The sequence below is a fragment of the Octopus bimaculoides genome, chromosome 1, assembly GCF_046866305.1.
Source record: "Octopus bimaculoides isolate indiv1 chromosome 1, ASM4686630v1, whole genome shotgun sequence".
NCBI classification, from domain to species: Eukaryota; Metazoa; Mollusca; class Cephalopoda; order Octopoda; family Octopodidae; genus Octopus; species Octopus bimaculoides.
In genome coordinates, this window is record NC_142928.1 from 66775603 (window position 1) to 66787873 (window position 12271).

Genomic DNA, 12271 nt, shown 5'->3' on the forward strand with positions numbered 1-12271 from the left:
AAGATATAGTCTGTTTAAAGAAGTCTAAAATATAAATACTTACTGTACTAACAGCTTACATTTTTGAAATCACATTCACTTAAAAGCATTTGTAAATGATTAAAATATTGTTTAACAAAAGCGAAAATAGAAACATTTATTGTAAAAAAAAATCCGTGTTTTTTCGTTGTCAAGTCACTGTGTGTAATAGAAAGATAAGAGTTTCTTTCCTTTCAGGATGAAGATTTTCGGAATATTTTCTCATTAGGCACTGTTTTGGGTATTTATACCCGAAAACCTCTAATATCTTTAAAACTACTTGTCCGATTTACACGAAATTTGTTTTTTTCTGTTCTATTAACATCTCAGGGTAAACTTAATTCATAGTATTTTCCCATTATGCGCCAGTTTGGCTGGCTAACATTGCAAGCAAGATTCAAACCTACTTTTAATGCATTACATATGTATTATATATATATATATATATATGAATATATATTTCGTTTATGGATTTAGTTTGCAAGGTTTTTTATGTGAGTTCGTGTGTTGAAACATATTCTGTTGTGTCTGGGGAGAGTTATTTTCTTTTTGTGCCTTATAATTTAACACACTCACCGGTAAAATTTCCACTTATTTCTTATTTTTATTTTTCTAAAATTTTCGTTGCGTCTTGCAACCTTTTCAATAGTTTTGACTATTGTATTAAAGTATAAGGCACAAAAAGAAAATGACTCCCCCCAGACACAACAGTGTATATATATATATATATATATATATATATATATATATATATATATATATATATATATATATATATATATATATGATAATATATATATATATGATAATATTGTGTGTGTGTTTGGATATATCTTTTTATCTCTTATCTTCCTCTTTACCGTCCCCATTTTACGTCCTTTTTCCTCTCCTTGCATAGGTTGGACGGCTCACACGATTTTTTTGCCTCTTTGTTATTTGATACATACATCAACAGAGAAAACTGTCCACTTCTGTAATCGTGTGTGTGTGTGTGTGTGTGTGTGTGTGTGTGTGTGTGTGTGTGTGTGTGTGTTTGTGTGTGTGTGTGTATGTGTGTGTGTGTGTGTGTGTGTGTGTGTGTGTGCGTGTGTGTGTGATATTAAACATCAGTTTTCTTCTTACACTACGACACTCAATACTGTTCATATTATTTATTGATTTCTTACTCTTACTGAAATACAAGGTCATACATTTATAGCATAAACCAATGCGATCTAACAGCGTTTATACTTTACTTAAAAGGTATTAGCAGTGCAGATGAGCATAAACGGCTTCAACTGACAATGGAAACTGGGTAGCTGATTATTTTTGTCAATGAATGTTATTCCTTTTTTCCATTTTTTCTCTCCTCTCCGGTGCTTTCTATATCATTACTCTTTAGATTAATTAATGATATTTAATTTTGGTACAAAACTCTACATATTTTAGAAGAAGGGTCGTCGATTCAATCGACTCAGTACCCGACTAGTGTTTTTTTTTATCAACTCTGAAGGGATGCAAAAACAAAGTCAACCTCAGCGTGATTTAAGCTCAAAACTGAGTTTAAAGGGGCGTAACTCAATATCGCAAATACATTTTCTTAGGTTACCAACGGCTATTCACTTCGTTATATTTAAACATAGCATTAAGAGGGACTGTTGTGTTGAATTCCATTTAAGTGTAAGTGTTCTGTAAAAGATGACAGGGACGTTGCAGCGTTCAAGCATTTATGAAAGCTGTTTCGAAGCTCCGGCTAGGCTTTGAATAATCGCTCTGAGTTTTTCCCAGTTCAGGGCCACGAGCTACCGGATCGCCATAAAAAGCACTAACGTCTCTATGAATATGGCTCGATCAATCAGTACTGGCTGATTTGTCATGGTTAATGCGGCGAACTTCAAAGTAAGTGTGTGAATATTTCTTCCAAATAACTTGATCGAAGTTTCTGGAAAATTGGCATATGGTTATAAAAATCTGCCGAAGCCAACCTCGAAACTGGAACCATTCAGCATTTTACAGGAAACTATATCGCTATACCCATTGAGTTGGTTTCCCGCCGTCTTATACTTTTTCTTGTTTAACATGTTTATATCGTGTTTGACAAAAGATACCTACCTTGATTTGTTGAGTCGAACCGCGCACACATTGCTTATATGAAATATGCAGCAGTTTTATCTCTTTCTACTCATTTGCTCTTTAGTAATTACGAACTGTTTTCATATTATCTAGTGCGTTGTAACTACCTTCATAATATTATCTAGCGTGTTATATTACAGAAGATTCCTAACTATTATGTTTGCTGTTACATGATCGCTGTTTCATTAAAATATTCACATATATATACAAAAATGTAAACGATGCTGTTTAATGAAATATATGAAAACTGAAAGAAAAACAGTATCTGTGTGGTCATTCTTGTCGTCACATGCAGCCAACTCGGAATTGTGAACTACCAACGAAAAATGTATGACTTAAAAAAAAAACACATTAAAACGGCATTTTGAATTTACTTTTTGGCTGAATGAGAAATTATTCTCAGCCCTTCTGTCTTGTTTTGATAGATTATGATATTGGTTAGTTGGAATACTATGTTATTTCAAGTTAAACGTATCATACGTGACTGAATGTAAATAAATAATAAGTTGTTAGTTAACAACTCATTAAATCGTATTTTCTGAGCAGAGTGTTATCCCAAACACAAATAGTCATGTTACTTAAAATTATCGTGCTATGTTTTATCAAATATTATTCTTTAAAAAATTTGTTTTGTCTTATCTCTGCGAATGAAATACGTTTATTATAATTTCATATTTATGTATTCTAACTTGTTCTATATTTATACAAACATACACGCGCGCGCATATATCCTCCTCCTCCTCCTTATCATCATCATCATCATCATCATTATCATCATGACAACCACCATCGTCATTAACATCGTAGTCATAATTTTACGCCCGTTTTCTTATATTGGTTACTGATTTGGTCAAGAATAATCTACCAAACTTTGTTGCGTTTATTGTCTTTTTTTTATATGCTTGATTTTAACGGCATATTGCCCTTCCTATCACTAGCCATTTTCAACTTACAATTAGTGCATTTTATGAAACCACAGTCATTAAAGAGGCTGTCTGACACGGGATTAAAATGTCTCCTCATCTCCTCTGAACTATTTCATTTAGTTCTAAGAGAAGCTCTTGTTGGAGAGACGAAAGGCAAATAAACGTGATTCATACACACACATACACTCGCATAAATATATAGTGGTGTCGGACCTCTATTATAGTTCGACGAAGGGGATTCAGTTGTTCAGTCAACTAAATTAACTGCCTCTGAATTGATGTATGGATGATTGAGCATTCTGCTGCTATGGGTACCATTAACGTAATTGTCATGCAGAATCAGTATTGCAAAAAGTATGTGAGGAGACTACACCTCTTGAATTAGTGGTACAATCCATCCGACGGGCAGAATCATTATAAATAAGACAAACACTGTTTCCATTTACTTCAACGTAGAAATAAGTATCTGGTTGAATTTTTCTTGCTTTCTTTCTTTCTTTCTTTTCTCGAATAAGGAAATGTTGCCGGCAAATCTTTTACTCCGATTTGTTCTAGGCATTACTAAAGGGAATACTTTTATGCGCTTTATAATATTGATTTGAAATCTTTAATAAAAACAGGAAAGCGAACTGCGATGTTAAATGTTAATTGGTTGTAATAAAGTTGTGGCTATTACGACATTAATTCGTATGTACTCCGACTAATGATTAATGCTGCAAGACAGGCTTTATGGTTAACATAAAGTTGTTTATGATTTATGGGGTGCTGAAAGCAACATATATTAAATTAATACAATTCCAGTCTGTTTCAATTCGGAGGAGGAACTGTGTCAGCATTAAGATTACAGAAATGAAAATAATATTAATAAGAGTGTAGTTAAGAAGAAAGCAGAACAACGATCAACGTTTCAGATTACAGTGGGAATTAATTTGTGTTGCTTTCGTTCCTGTTTTATTTTGGATATAATATTTATAGTCTGATGTAGTTACTGACACCAGATTACTTTACTCTTAATATTACTGCAACTTTTTCATTGTTATCTAATATGTAAAACTTCAAACTCTCTCTCGTGATTTACACAAACAAATATAGACACAAGAAAATACATACGTTCATGCGTAAGTTCATACATACATACATACATGCAAGCACACATACACGCACACATATATGTATATAACCTGCACGCATAGATTTCGATTGCAATATTTACCACTAATATCTGTGCTATTTCTCCGTTGTTATCTATCACACTTATTTGGAGATTTACGCAGATGTACTTATAAACAAAAAATGCATAGACATACATTTACACACACATACTCACTCTCTCTCCTTCTCTCTCTCTCTCTCTCTCTCACACACACATACAAACCTGCACACACATCAGAGCTCTCGCCTATTATCTTCCTCTTCCATGAGTGGAGCGTCTTTTCTGAGAAATGCTATTCAGCAATTATTACTTTCGCCGGCCATTATCCAAAACTCTTCTGTTTCTCGACAAGAAACTATAGACTAAAATAAATTTAGTTACTCAGTTTCTTGATGATAGATCATAGACAGAAACACTGAAGTGCAGCCTACTTCTCTCTTACAGGGCAAATTAGTAACTTTGTGTTTATACTAAGCTGTTGTTTTGCCCCTGAGATCTAAGGCCTTTTAAGCTTTATACATATAGGTTTTAGAGAACTTTTGTAGCGCTCGGATTCTTTTTTGCACGCAAACGAATTTCCATCTGCAATTAAGTTCTTCAGTACTTAGTCACGCGCGCGCGCACACACATACACACACACACCACTATGGCAGTTTGACACCACACACACACAGTTGCATGCATACTAACATGGCAGACTAACAAACTACGTGAATTTGTGGATTTTCACTTAAGAAACCTGTAAGTAACATTGTTGTTGGTTTCGGGTGACCAAATTACTCTACAGTATTGAGTACTGTTGCATCAGTTCGTTACTACTATCACTCTGCGTATACAAAGTCATTCAGAAGTATCTCACAATTTTACTTTTGTATATTTTTGATACAGTAATGCTTCGATATACGAGTTCAATTGTTCACGGGGATCGCCTGTAAAGCGAAAACTCATAAAGCAGAGCAATAATTTCCATAGTTATAAATTTCCAACGTTATAAATTTCCAATGTTATAAATTGTAATTCGTTCTCAGAAAAATTGTTTACCTATAAAATTTATAATACTCGTAAATAAATGGCAATAAAACAACAGTTGTATTTAAAGAATGTTTTATGTAAAGAAAAAAGAATGTCAAGATCATTTATAATAACAAATATTATTATTATTATCGCTTTCTGAATCACTTTCCCTCGCACACACCATCTCTTGTAGATGCGATCGTCGATTCATAAGCACTCGTAGACGGACTGGCAGATTTCTTTTTAAAAAATAAGTCTATAGTAGTTTGCTTAAAAGCTTTTTTCGGTCTCTATAAATTTCTCGGTAACACGCAAAAGCATTTGTTCTGATAGTAGAAACTTTTGCACTTCGTTCAAAATTTGGCTGTTTAACCTTTTTATATACGTTATAAAACAAAACTCGTAACCCCGGGGTCTTGTAAAGCGGGTCCTCGTAAAGTGAGGTGTTACAGTACTATGTTTGCTCTTTTCATAACTCTTGATGTGTGTGTGTGTGTGTGTGTGTGTGTGTGTGTGTGTGTAAACTCGAAAGAGGACAGCTATGTCAAACTTCCTACTTCACTACAAGCCAATCGCATAAGAATGGCCACTAAAAAGGCGATTACACTGGCGGTGCTCCAGCATGATTATAGCCTTTGGGCTAAAACATAAAGGAATGAATATATATATATAAATATAATATACATATATATATATATGTATGTATATATATATATATGTATATATGTATGTATATGTGTATATATATGTAAGTGTATATATATAAATATATATATATATATATATATATATATATATATACTTTATTTAAAAGCAGCAGAAATATAACAAAAGGCTGTTACTCGGAGTTTCACGTTCCCGTTCATCGGACAGTTTTGTTAGAAACTAACAAAACTTTCTAACAAAACTCTCCTATGAACGGGAACGTGAAACTCCGAGTAACAGTCTTTTGTTATATTTCTGCTGCTTTTAAATAAAGCATATTACTCTACCTCTGGTATTTGAGTACACTTTATTCCACCTTGTTGCACATTTTATGTGCTTACTCCGGTATATATATATATATATATATATATATATATATATATATATATAAATACATATATACATATATATATATATATAAATACATATATACATATATATACATATATAAATACATACATATATATATATGTATAAATACATGCATACATACATATATATATATATATATATATATATATATATATATATATATATATATATATATATATATATAGTAGAAAGAGTCGTCATCAAATTGCGAAAATAGTTATTGACCAACAAATGACATTTCTGTCTTTGAATTTTTCTGTATTAAGGCGTGAAATCCTGATGAAGGAGGCTCGTCTCATCCTATGTTAAATACATCCATATGGCTGCTTTTTGTGATAGACTAAATTTACTAACATTATTATGGTTCACCGAACCCCAGAAACGCCTGTTAGACTCATAATACCTTTATTCCAACCCTTTAAATTTCTGCCATTTGTACTCTGTGGAAGTTGAACCTATTTATGTAAGTATTTATACATTTAAATTCATTATTCATTATCTGAAAGTTTCAACCTTTTGCTTTCTCTTGTTTTGCATGTATACTTATATATATATATATATATATATATATATATATATATATATAGACATATATATATATATATATATATATATATATATATATATATATATATATATATATATATATATATAGACATATATATATATATATATATATATATATATATATATATATATATATATATATATATATATATATATATATATATATATATGGGAGAATGTACGAAAAAAAACAACAACAGACGAGGACAGGTGGTGTAAACAACAAATGGATGTATTAGTATGACGCTCGGAAATACGGAAAGTCTTTAACGTTTCGAGCTACGCTCTTCAACAGAAAGAATACGGAGAAAACAAGGAGAAAATTACGGAGAAAAAAAATTGAATGGTGTTTGGTCAACGTGTATCTGATGTACTAAATATAATTAAAATATTTGATGTGTCTAATTTGCTTATCCAGATAATTGCTTGTATGTGTGTGTGTGTTTGTATGTGTGTATAAATACACGAAACGCACATCACTCCACTCAGTGTATGCACTAGGTTACTTATACACAAACACACATACATGCTCCCATATGCGCACATAGACCTACATAATGTTAAGCTCTCCCACACGTACATTCACACGCGCGCGCCCTCATTCACGAATACACACTCCCACACACCATTCTTACATACACACATGCGCTTGCACACCCTTGTTCAGCCGGGTCACCCTTATTATCTCCCTTTCACTCAGCCTCTTTCTTCTGGGCATTTCATCATGTTGAACCATTAATCTGAACACATTTTCTTTCTTCTCCTTTTTTTTTTCGTTCTCTCTCCATTTTCTCATCTCAACCCTTTTTCTCGAAGAACGTAGGCTCCAAGCATCAAAGACTTTTCTATTCTTCCTGAGCATCAAACTAATACACCTGCTTGTTGTTCCCTCACCTGTCTTCGTCTTCTGTTCTCCGTATATTTGAACTATATATAGTGAAATTCAACCAAGACTCAAAAGTGAGTTTATCTTTTACTATATGATATCCAGTACTGTTTGAATGATAATATCTATTTGTACAAGTCTAATCAGAATGCCAATTCTAATGGCGGGAAAATAAGTACGAGTAAGATAACGAGTTGATTGAACAAACCCCAACATATTATTAGCAGCTACTTTATCGATCGTAAAGGGACGAAAGGTCAGTAGGCTTTTGACTAAGAACAGAGAAGGAAACTAAAATATGCAACGAAATTAATCCAAAGCGATATAGTTTTATCAACTAATCTATGCAATTTGCTGATAATATCGCGCTCTGACATTAGCTCAAGACATCGGTTTTTTTTTAAGAAAGATATATTTGACTGTATTGACCCTTTTAAAGTTCATGTAGCAGTTACTTGTAAGCAAGTATAGCTTAGCGATATATACCGCAGTTCCGCTGGTTGTTTTAGATATTTACATAGTCGCGAGCAGACATTGACAGTCACTCGTTCCTCTAACTCTTGATCCAGTGAAACATACAAAATGTGAAAGCTAGAAGGATATGGGCTGCATTAGCATCAGGTTGTTGCTCATTACAGTTGACTAAATCAACGTTAAATCAACGTGAAGGACACAAGTGCTGCCCGCTCCAGAAATTGAACTTACAGTCTTATGATTTCAAGAAATGAATGCCTTAACCACTAGGCCACGCATCTTCAAGGGTCTGACCCTATTACAGGCCAAATACTAAATGCATTTCGAACTCAGAACATATATTGACAAAACTAAATGATTTAATTTCTCTGTGATCAATAGCTAGCTCACGACAAAATTTAAGTAAGGTCCACCCTTGAACACGTCTCATATATTGTGTTGAGTCGAAAGTTTTACAATATTTTGGTAACTCATTTACTGTATTCGTCAATTTACAACAAAAGCAGAAGTAGAGGTCATCGTATTGCACTGTCTGAAACCAGATTTTTACCAGTTCTTTTGTCTCGTGCTGATACCAGGAAGTAAGCTATGAATCGGGACAAGTAATAATCTGGTGGAGATATTTTTCCGCAATCCTAAGGCGCATAAGCAGTGGTTAAACAAAGGCCGGCTTCCGGATAAGGTGATGTTAAGCATCAGGTGGAATTATGAAGGGATAATTCACTACGAGTTCGTTCTCGGCGGCCGAACCACTGATGTCAACCTGTACTCCGAACAGCTGGAGCGGATGTATACCACTGTGCGGCAAAAATACCCGGCATTGGTTAAACAGAAAGTGAACTCTACTGCAGCAAGACAATGCAAGGCTTCAAACCGCTCGAACGACCTGAAATAAGCAGGAAGTTGAGGGAATCGAAGAGGTGCCACACCCACCATATATAGTCCGGACCTAGCTCCCCTCGGATTATTACTCGTTCCGATTCATGGCTCACTTCCTGCAAGCTTCAGTGAAGGAGTTCTTCACCTCCGAAGGACAAGAACTGGTATCTGCGTGGGATCAAAGAACTGGCAGAAAGATGGCTTCAGACGGTGCAACACGATGGCCTCTACTTTGAATGCTAGGATGCTGTTGTTGTAACAATAAAGCAAAACAATTACCAAAATATTGCAAAACTCTTGACTCAATACAATATTTGATATAACGTTTTTATTATTATTCATATTATATAAAAAGGTGGCTACCTAGCAAATTCGTTGGCACGCCGAGCAAAATGCTTCTTCTGTACGCTCTGAGTTCAAATTCCGCCGATAAAATAAGTACCAATTGAAATCCGAGGCTGATGTAATCGACTTACCCCTTCCCCGAAATTGCTGGCGCTGTGTCAAAATTTGAAACAATTATTATTCATATTATATGCAAACATTCTAGAATGATTACGGAGTGACAGCAAGCATTTCGGAGTGGCTGCTGCGAGATGATTTTAGGTGTATTTACTCCGTTTGTCTACAGCGAGAAAGTTTCTCTATAACAAAACTCAGTGAATGGCTTTCTTACTGGTTCGCTGTTTAGCGCTGACATCCCATAATTTTTTTACGGTGAGTCGCCTATTAGCGCTACTAGTCATTGTACGATGACTGGAGTATCATAAGAGAGAAAATTTCTCTTACCAGCTCGCAATCATCCTGTCCGGTTTCTGTGTCTAAAGAGGAGATAACCACTCCGAAATGCTTACATCTCACTGTCTGGGTAGGTGGCGCTGCGAGCTGATTTTGGTGTATTAACACCATTTGTCAACAGCGAGAAATTTTCTCCATGGCAAAACACAGTGAATGATATTCTTACGGATTCGAACGTGTCCTAAGCATATTAGAAGTGGTAATAACCTTGCATTCTAGAACGTATCCAAACGAAGCCACCGCCCTACGCACTGGCTGGCAAAGATTCTCCTGACCCCCAATACAGGCCCGCATAACTGCTGTTACCTTTGTCTTTCTTTTCCATAGATACTACAGTGGTCTCTTCTGAATTACCAAGCTACATACTACTTCCACTCAAGCGCACCCTATACTCTAATCTCTTCTCATATCAGGTTTCTGTCTCTCGTCCCAATCTCAGCTCGCGATCATCTCACCCCAGAGTTGTAACCCTCTGGATTTCAATTCCTAACTACTTTAGTTCCAGCATCAACTATTGAAATCAGATATGTTGTTTTTTTTATCCACCACCGACTAAAAATCTTCGACCCTCCACTGTTTTCTGTCAATTCTCTGATTCAATATGATTGATAAATATGAAAAGAAATCACTTAGCGAATATCTGGTTGTTAAGTGATTTTATAAATCACAGAAAGGGGGAGAAAGAATAGAGCTTCACACGTCAACATTTTGTATGTGTTCAAGTTGAGTATATTCGAATGTATTGATTATTGTTAGAAAGCTTCCTTATTGAGTAAAGTGCATCTGTTGTGTTGCTATGGAAACAGGACTAATATTCATTAAAAACATGTCATGCATTCTGTGTTAATTATTTTTGTTGCTGTTATTGATGTTGTTGTTGTCGTTGTTGTTGTTGTTGCTGTTGTTGTTGTTGTTGTTGTTGTTGTTGTTGTTGTTGTTCTTCTTCTTCTTCTTCTTCTTCTTCTTCTTCTTCTTCTTCTTCTTCGTAGCTGCGTCCAGCTATGTGGGCATTCTAAACTCTGGTATGGTTGTCATCATCATCATCATCATCAGCAGCAGCAGCAGTATCGTCATTATCATCGTCATCATCATTGCCATTATCGTCATCGCTACCGTCGTCGTCATCATCACCACCACCACCACCACCACCACCACCACCACCACCACCACCACCACCACCACATTTATCACCGTCATCATCATCATCATCATCATCATCTTTTTAACGGTTTCATGCGCATGCCTTTAATTGCGTACCTCCACGATGTTCCTGGGGATATGTGCAGCATTGTCTTTAGGGAGCGCGTGTTAGTGTTTTCTTGTTCTCTGCTGTTGTTTTAGTGTTTCGTTTGTTTGGTACGTTAAAATTAGTGCAATGTGAGCTGCGTGGCGACAGTATTTCGTATGCATTTCGTGTTAAATGCTATATTGGCGATTTGGTGATAATACAGACTGCATACTGTGTGGGTTGTGCAATAGTATCGGGCTGCAGTGATGTAGAATATGAATAGTGCGAGTTGTTGGTAATGCGTGGGATGTGTTATATTATCGAATGACTATAATTAGAGTATGGTTAATGTTTATTTTATTGTCATTGAGAAGAGTATGTGTTGTACGAGTTTTGCAGAAAGTCTACAGAAGGAATTAAAAGTGTCTCTCATAGAATATGAATTGCATCTAGCTATGTGGTTTGGTTGTCATCATCACTATCATCATCACCGTCATCATCATTGATATTATCGTTACCACTGTTGTCGTCGTCATCATCATCATCATCATTGTCATTGCCAATTATCGTCATTCCTTGTCGCCAAAAGTTTAATCTTGCGTCTCTCCGAAAGTCTGTAATGAATTGTTATTTGATGCTTAGAGTTTTGTTAGTTTTGTTGATGCGACCACGAAGAGAGAAAGTCAGTTATTCTATTTCGGGGATCTTATTAGTTATAAAGTTATTATTAACAACCATTCTTAAATAACAATTTCACAAAATACATTGTGTGAAGAGCAAGAAGGGCTGATGGGAGAAAGAGTGGTTGAGAGAGGCGGCGAAGAATCTTCGATTCGTAATTGCTAGTGATAGATTTTGCCTTTTGTTCGAAGTTTACGAAGAAGAGATGTACACAGGCGGTACAACCACTGCCACCATAGTCCGTGATAATGGTAACAACAGCAAGAACAATAACAACAACAAAATCAATAACAGCAGCACCACTTTTGGTTCCGCTGTCCACCACATGAACCAAAGACAAAGCCTCTACGTAGCCATACGACTTGTAGGAATAGTAACCAACTCAAATCACACCCTACCTTCTTAGAAAAGACACATCGGTGATGTTAGTTTCCTTATACATAGAAAAAACAGCATGA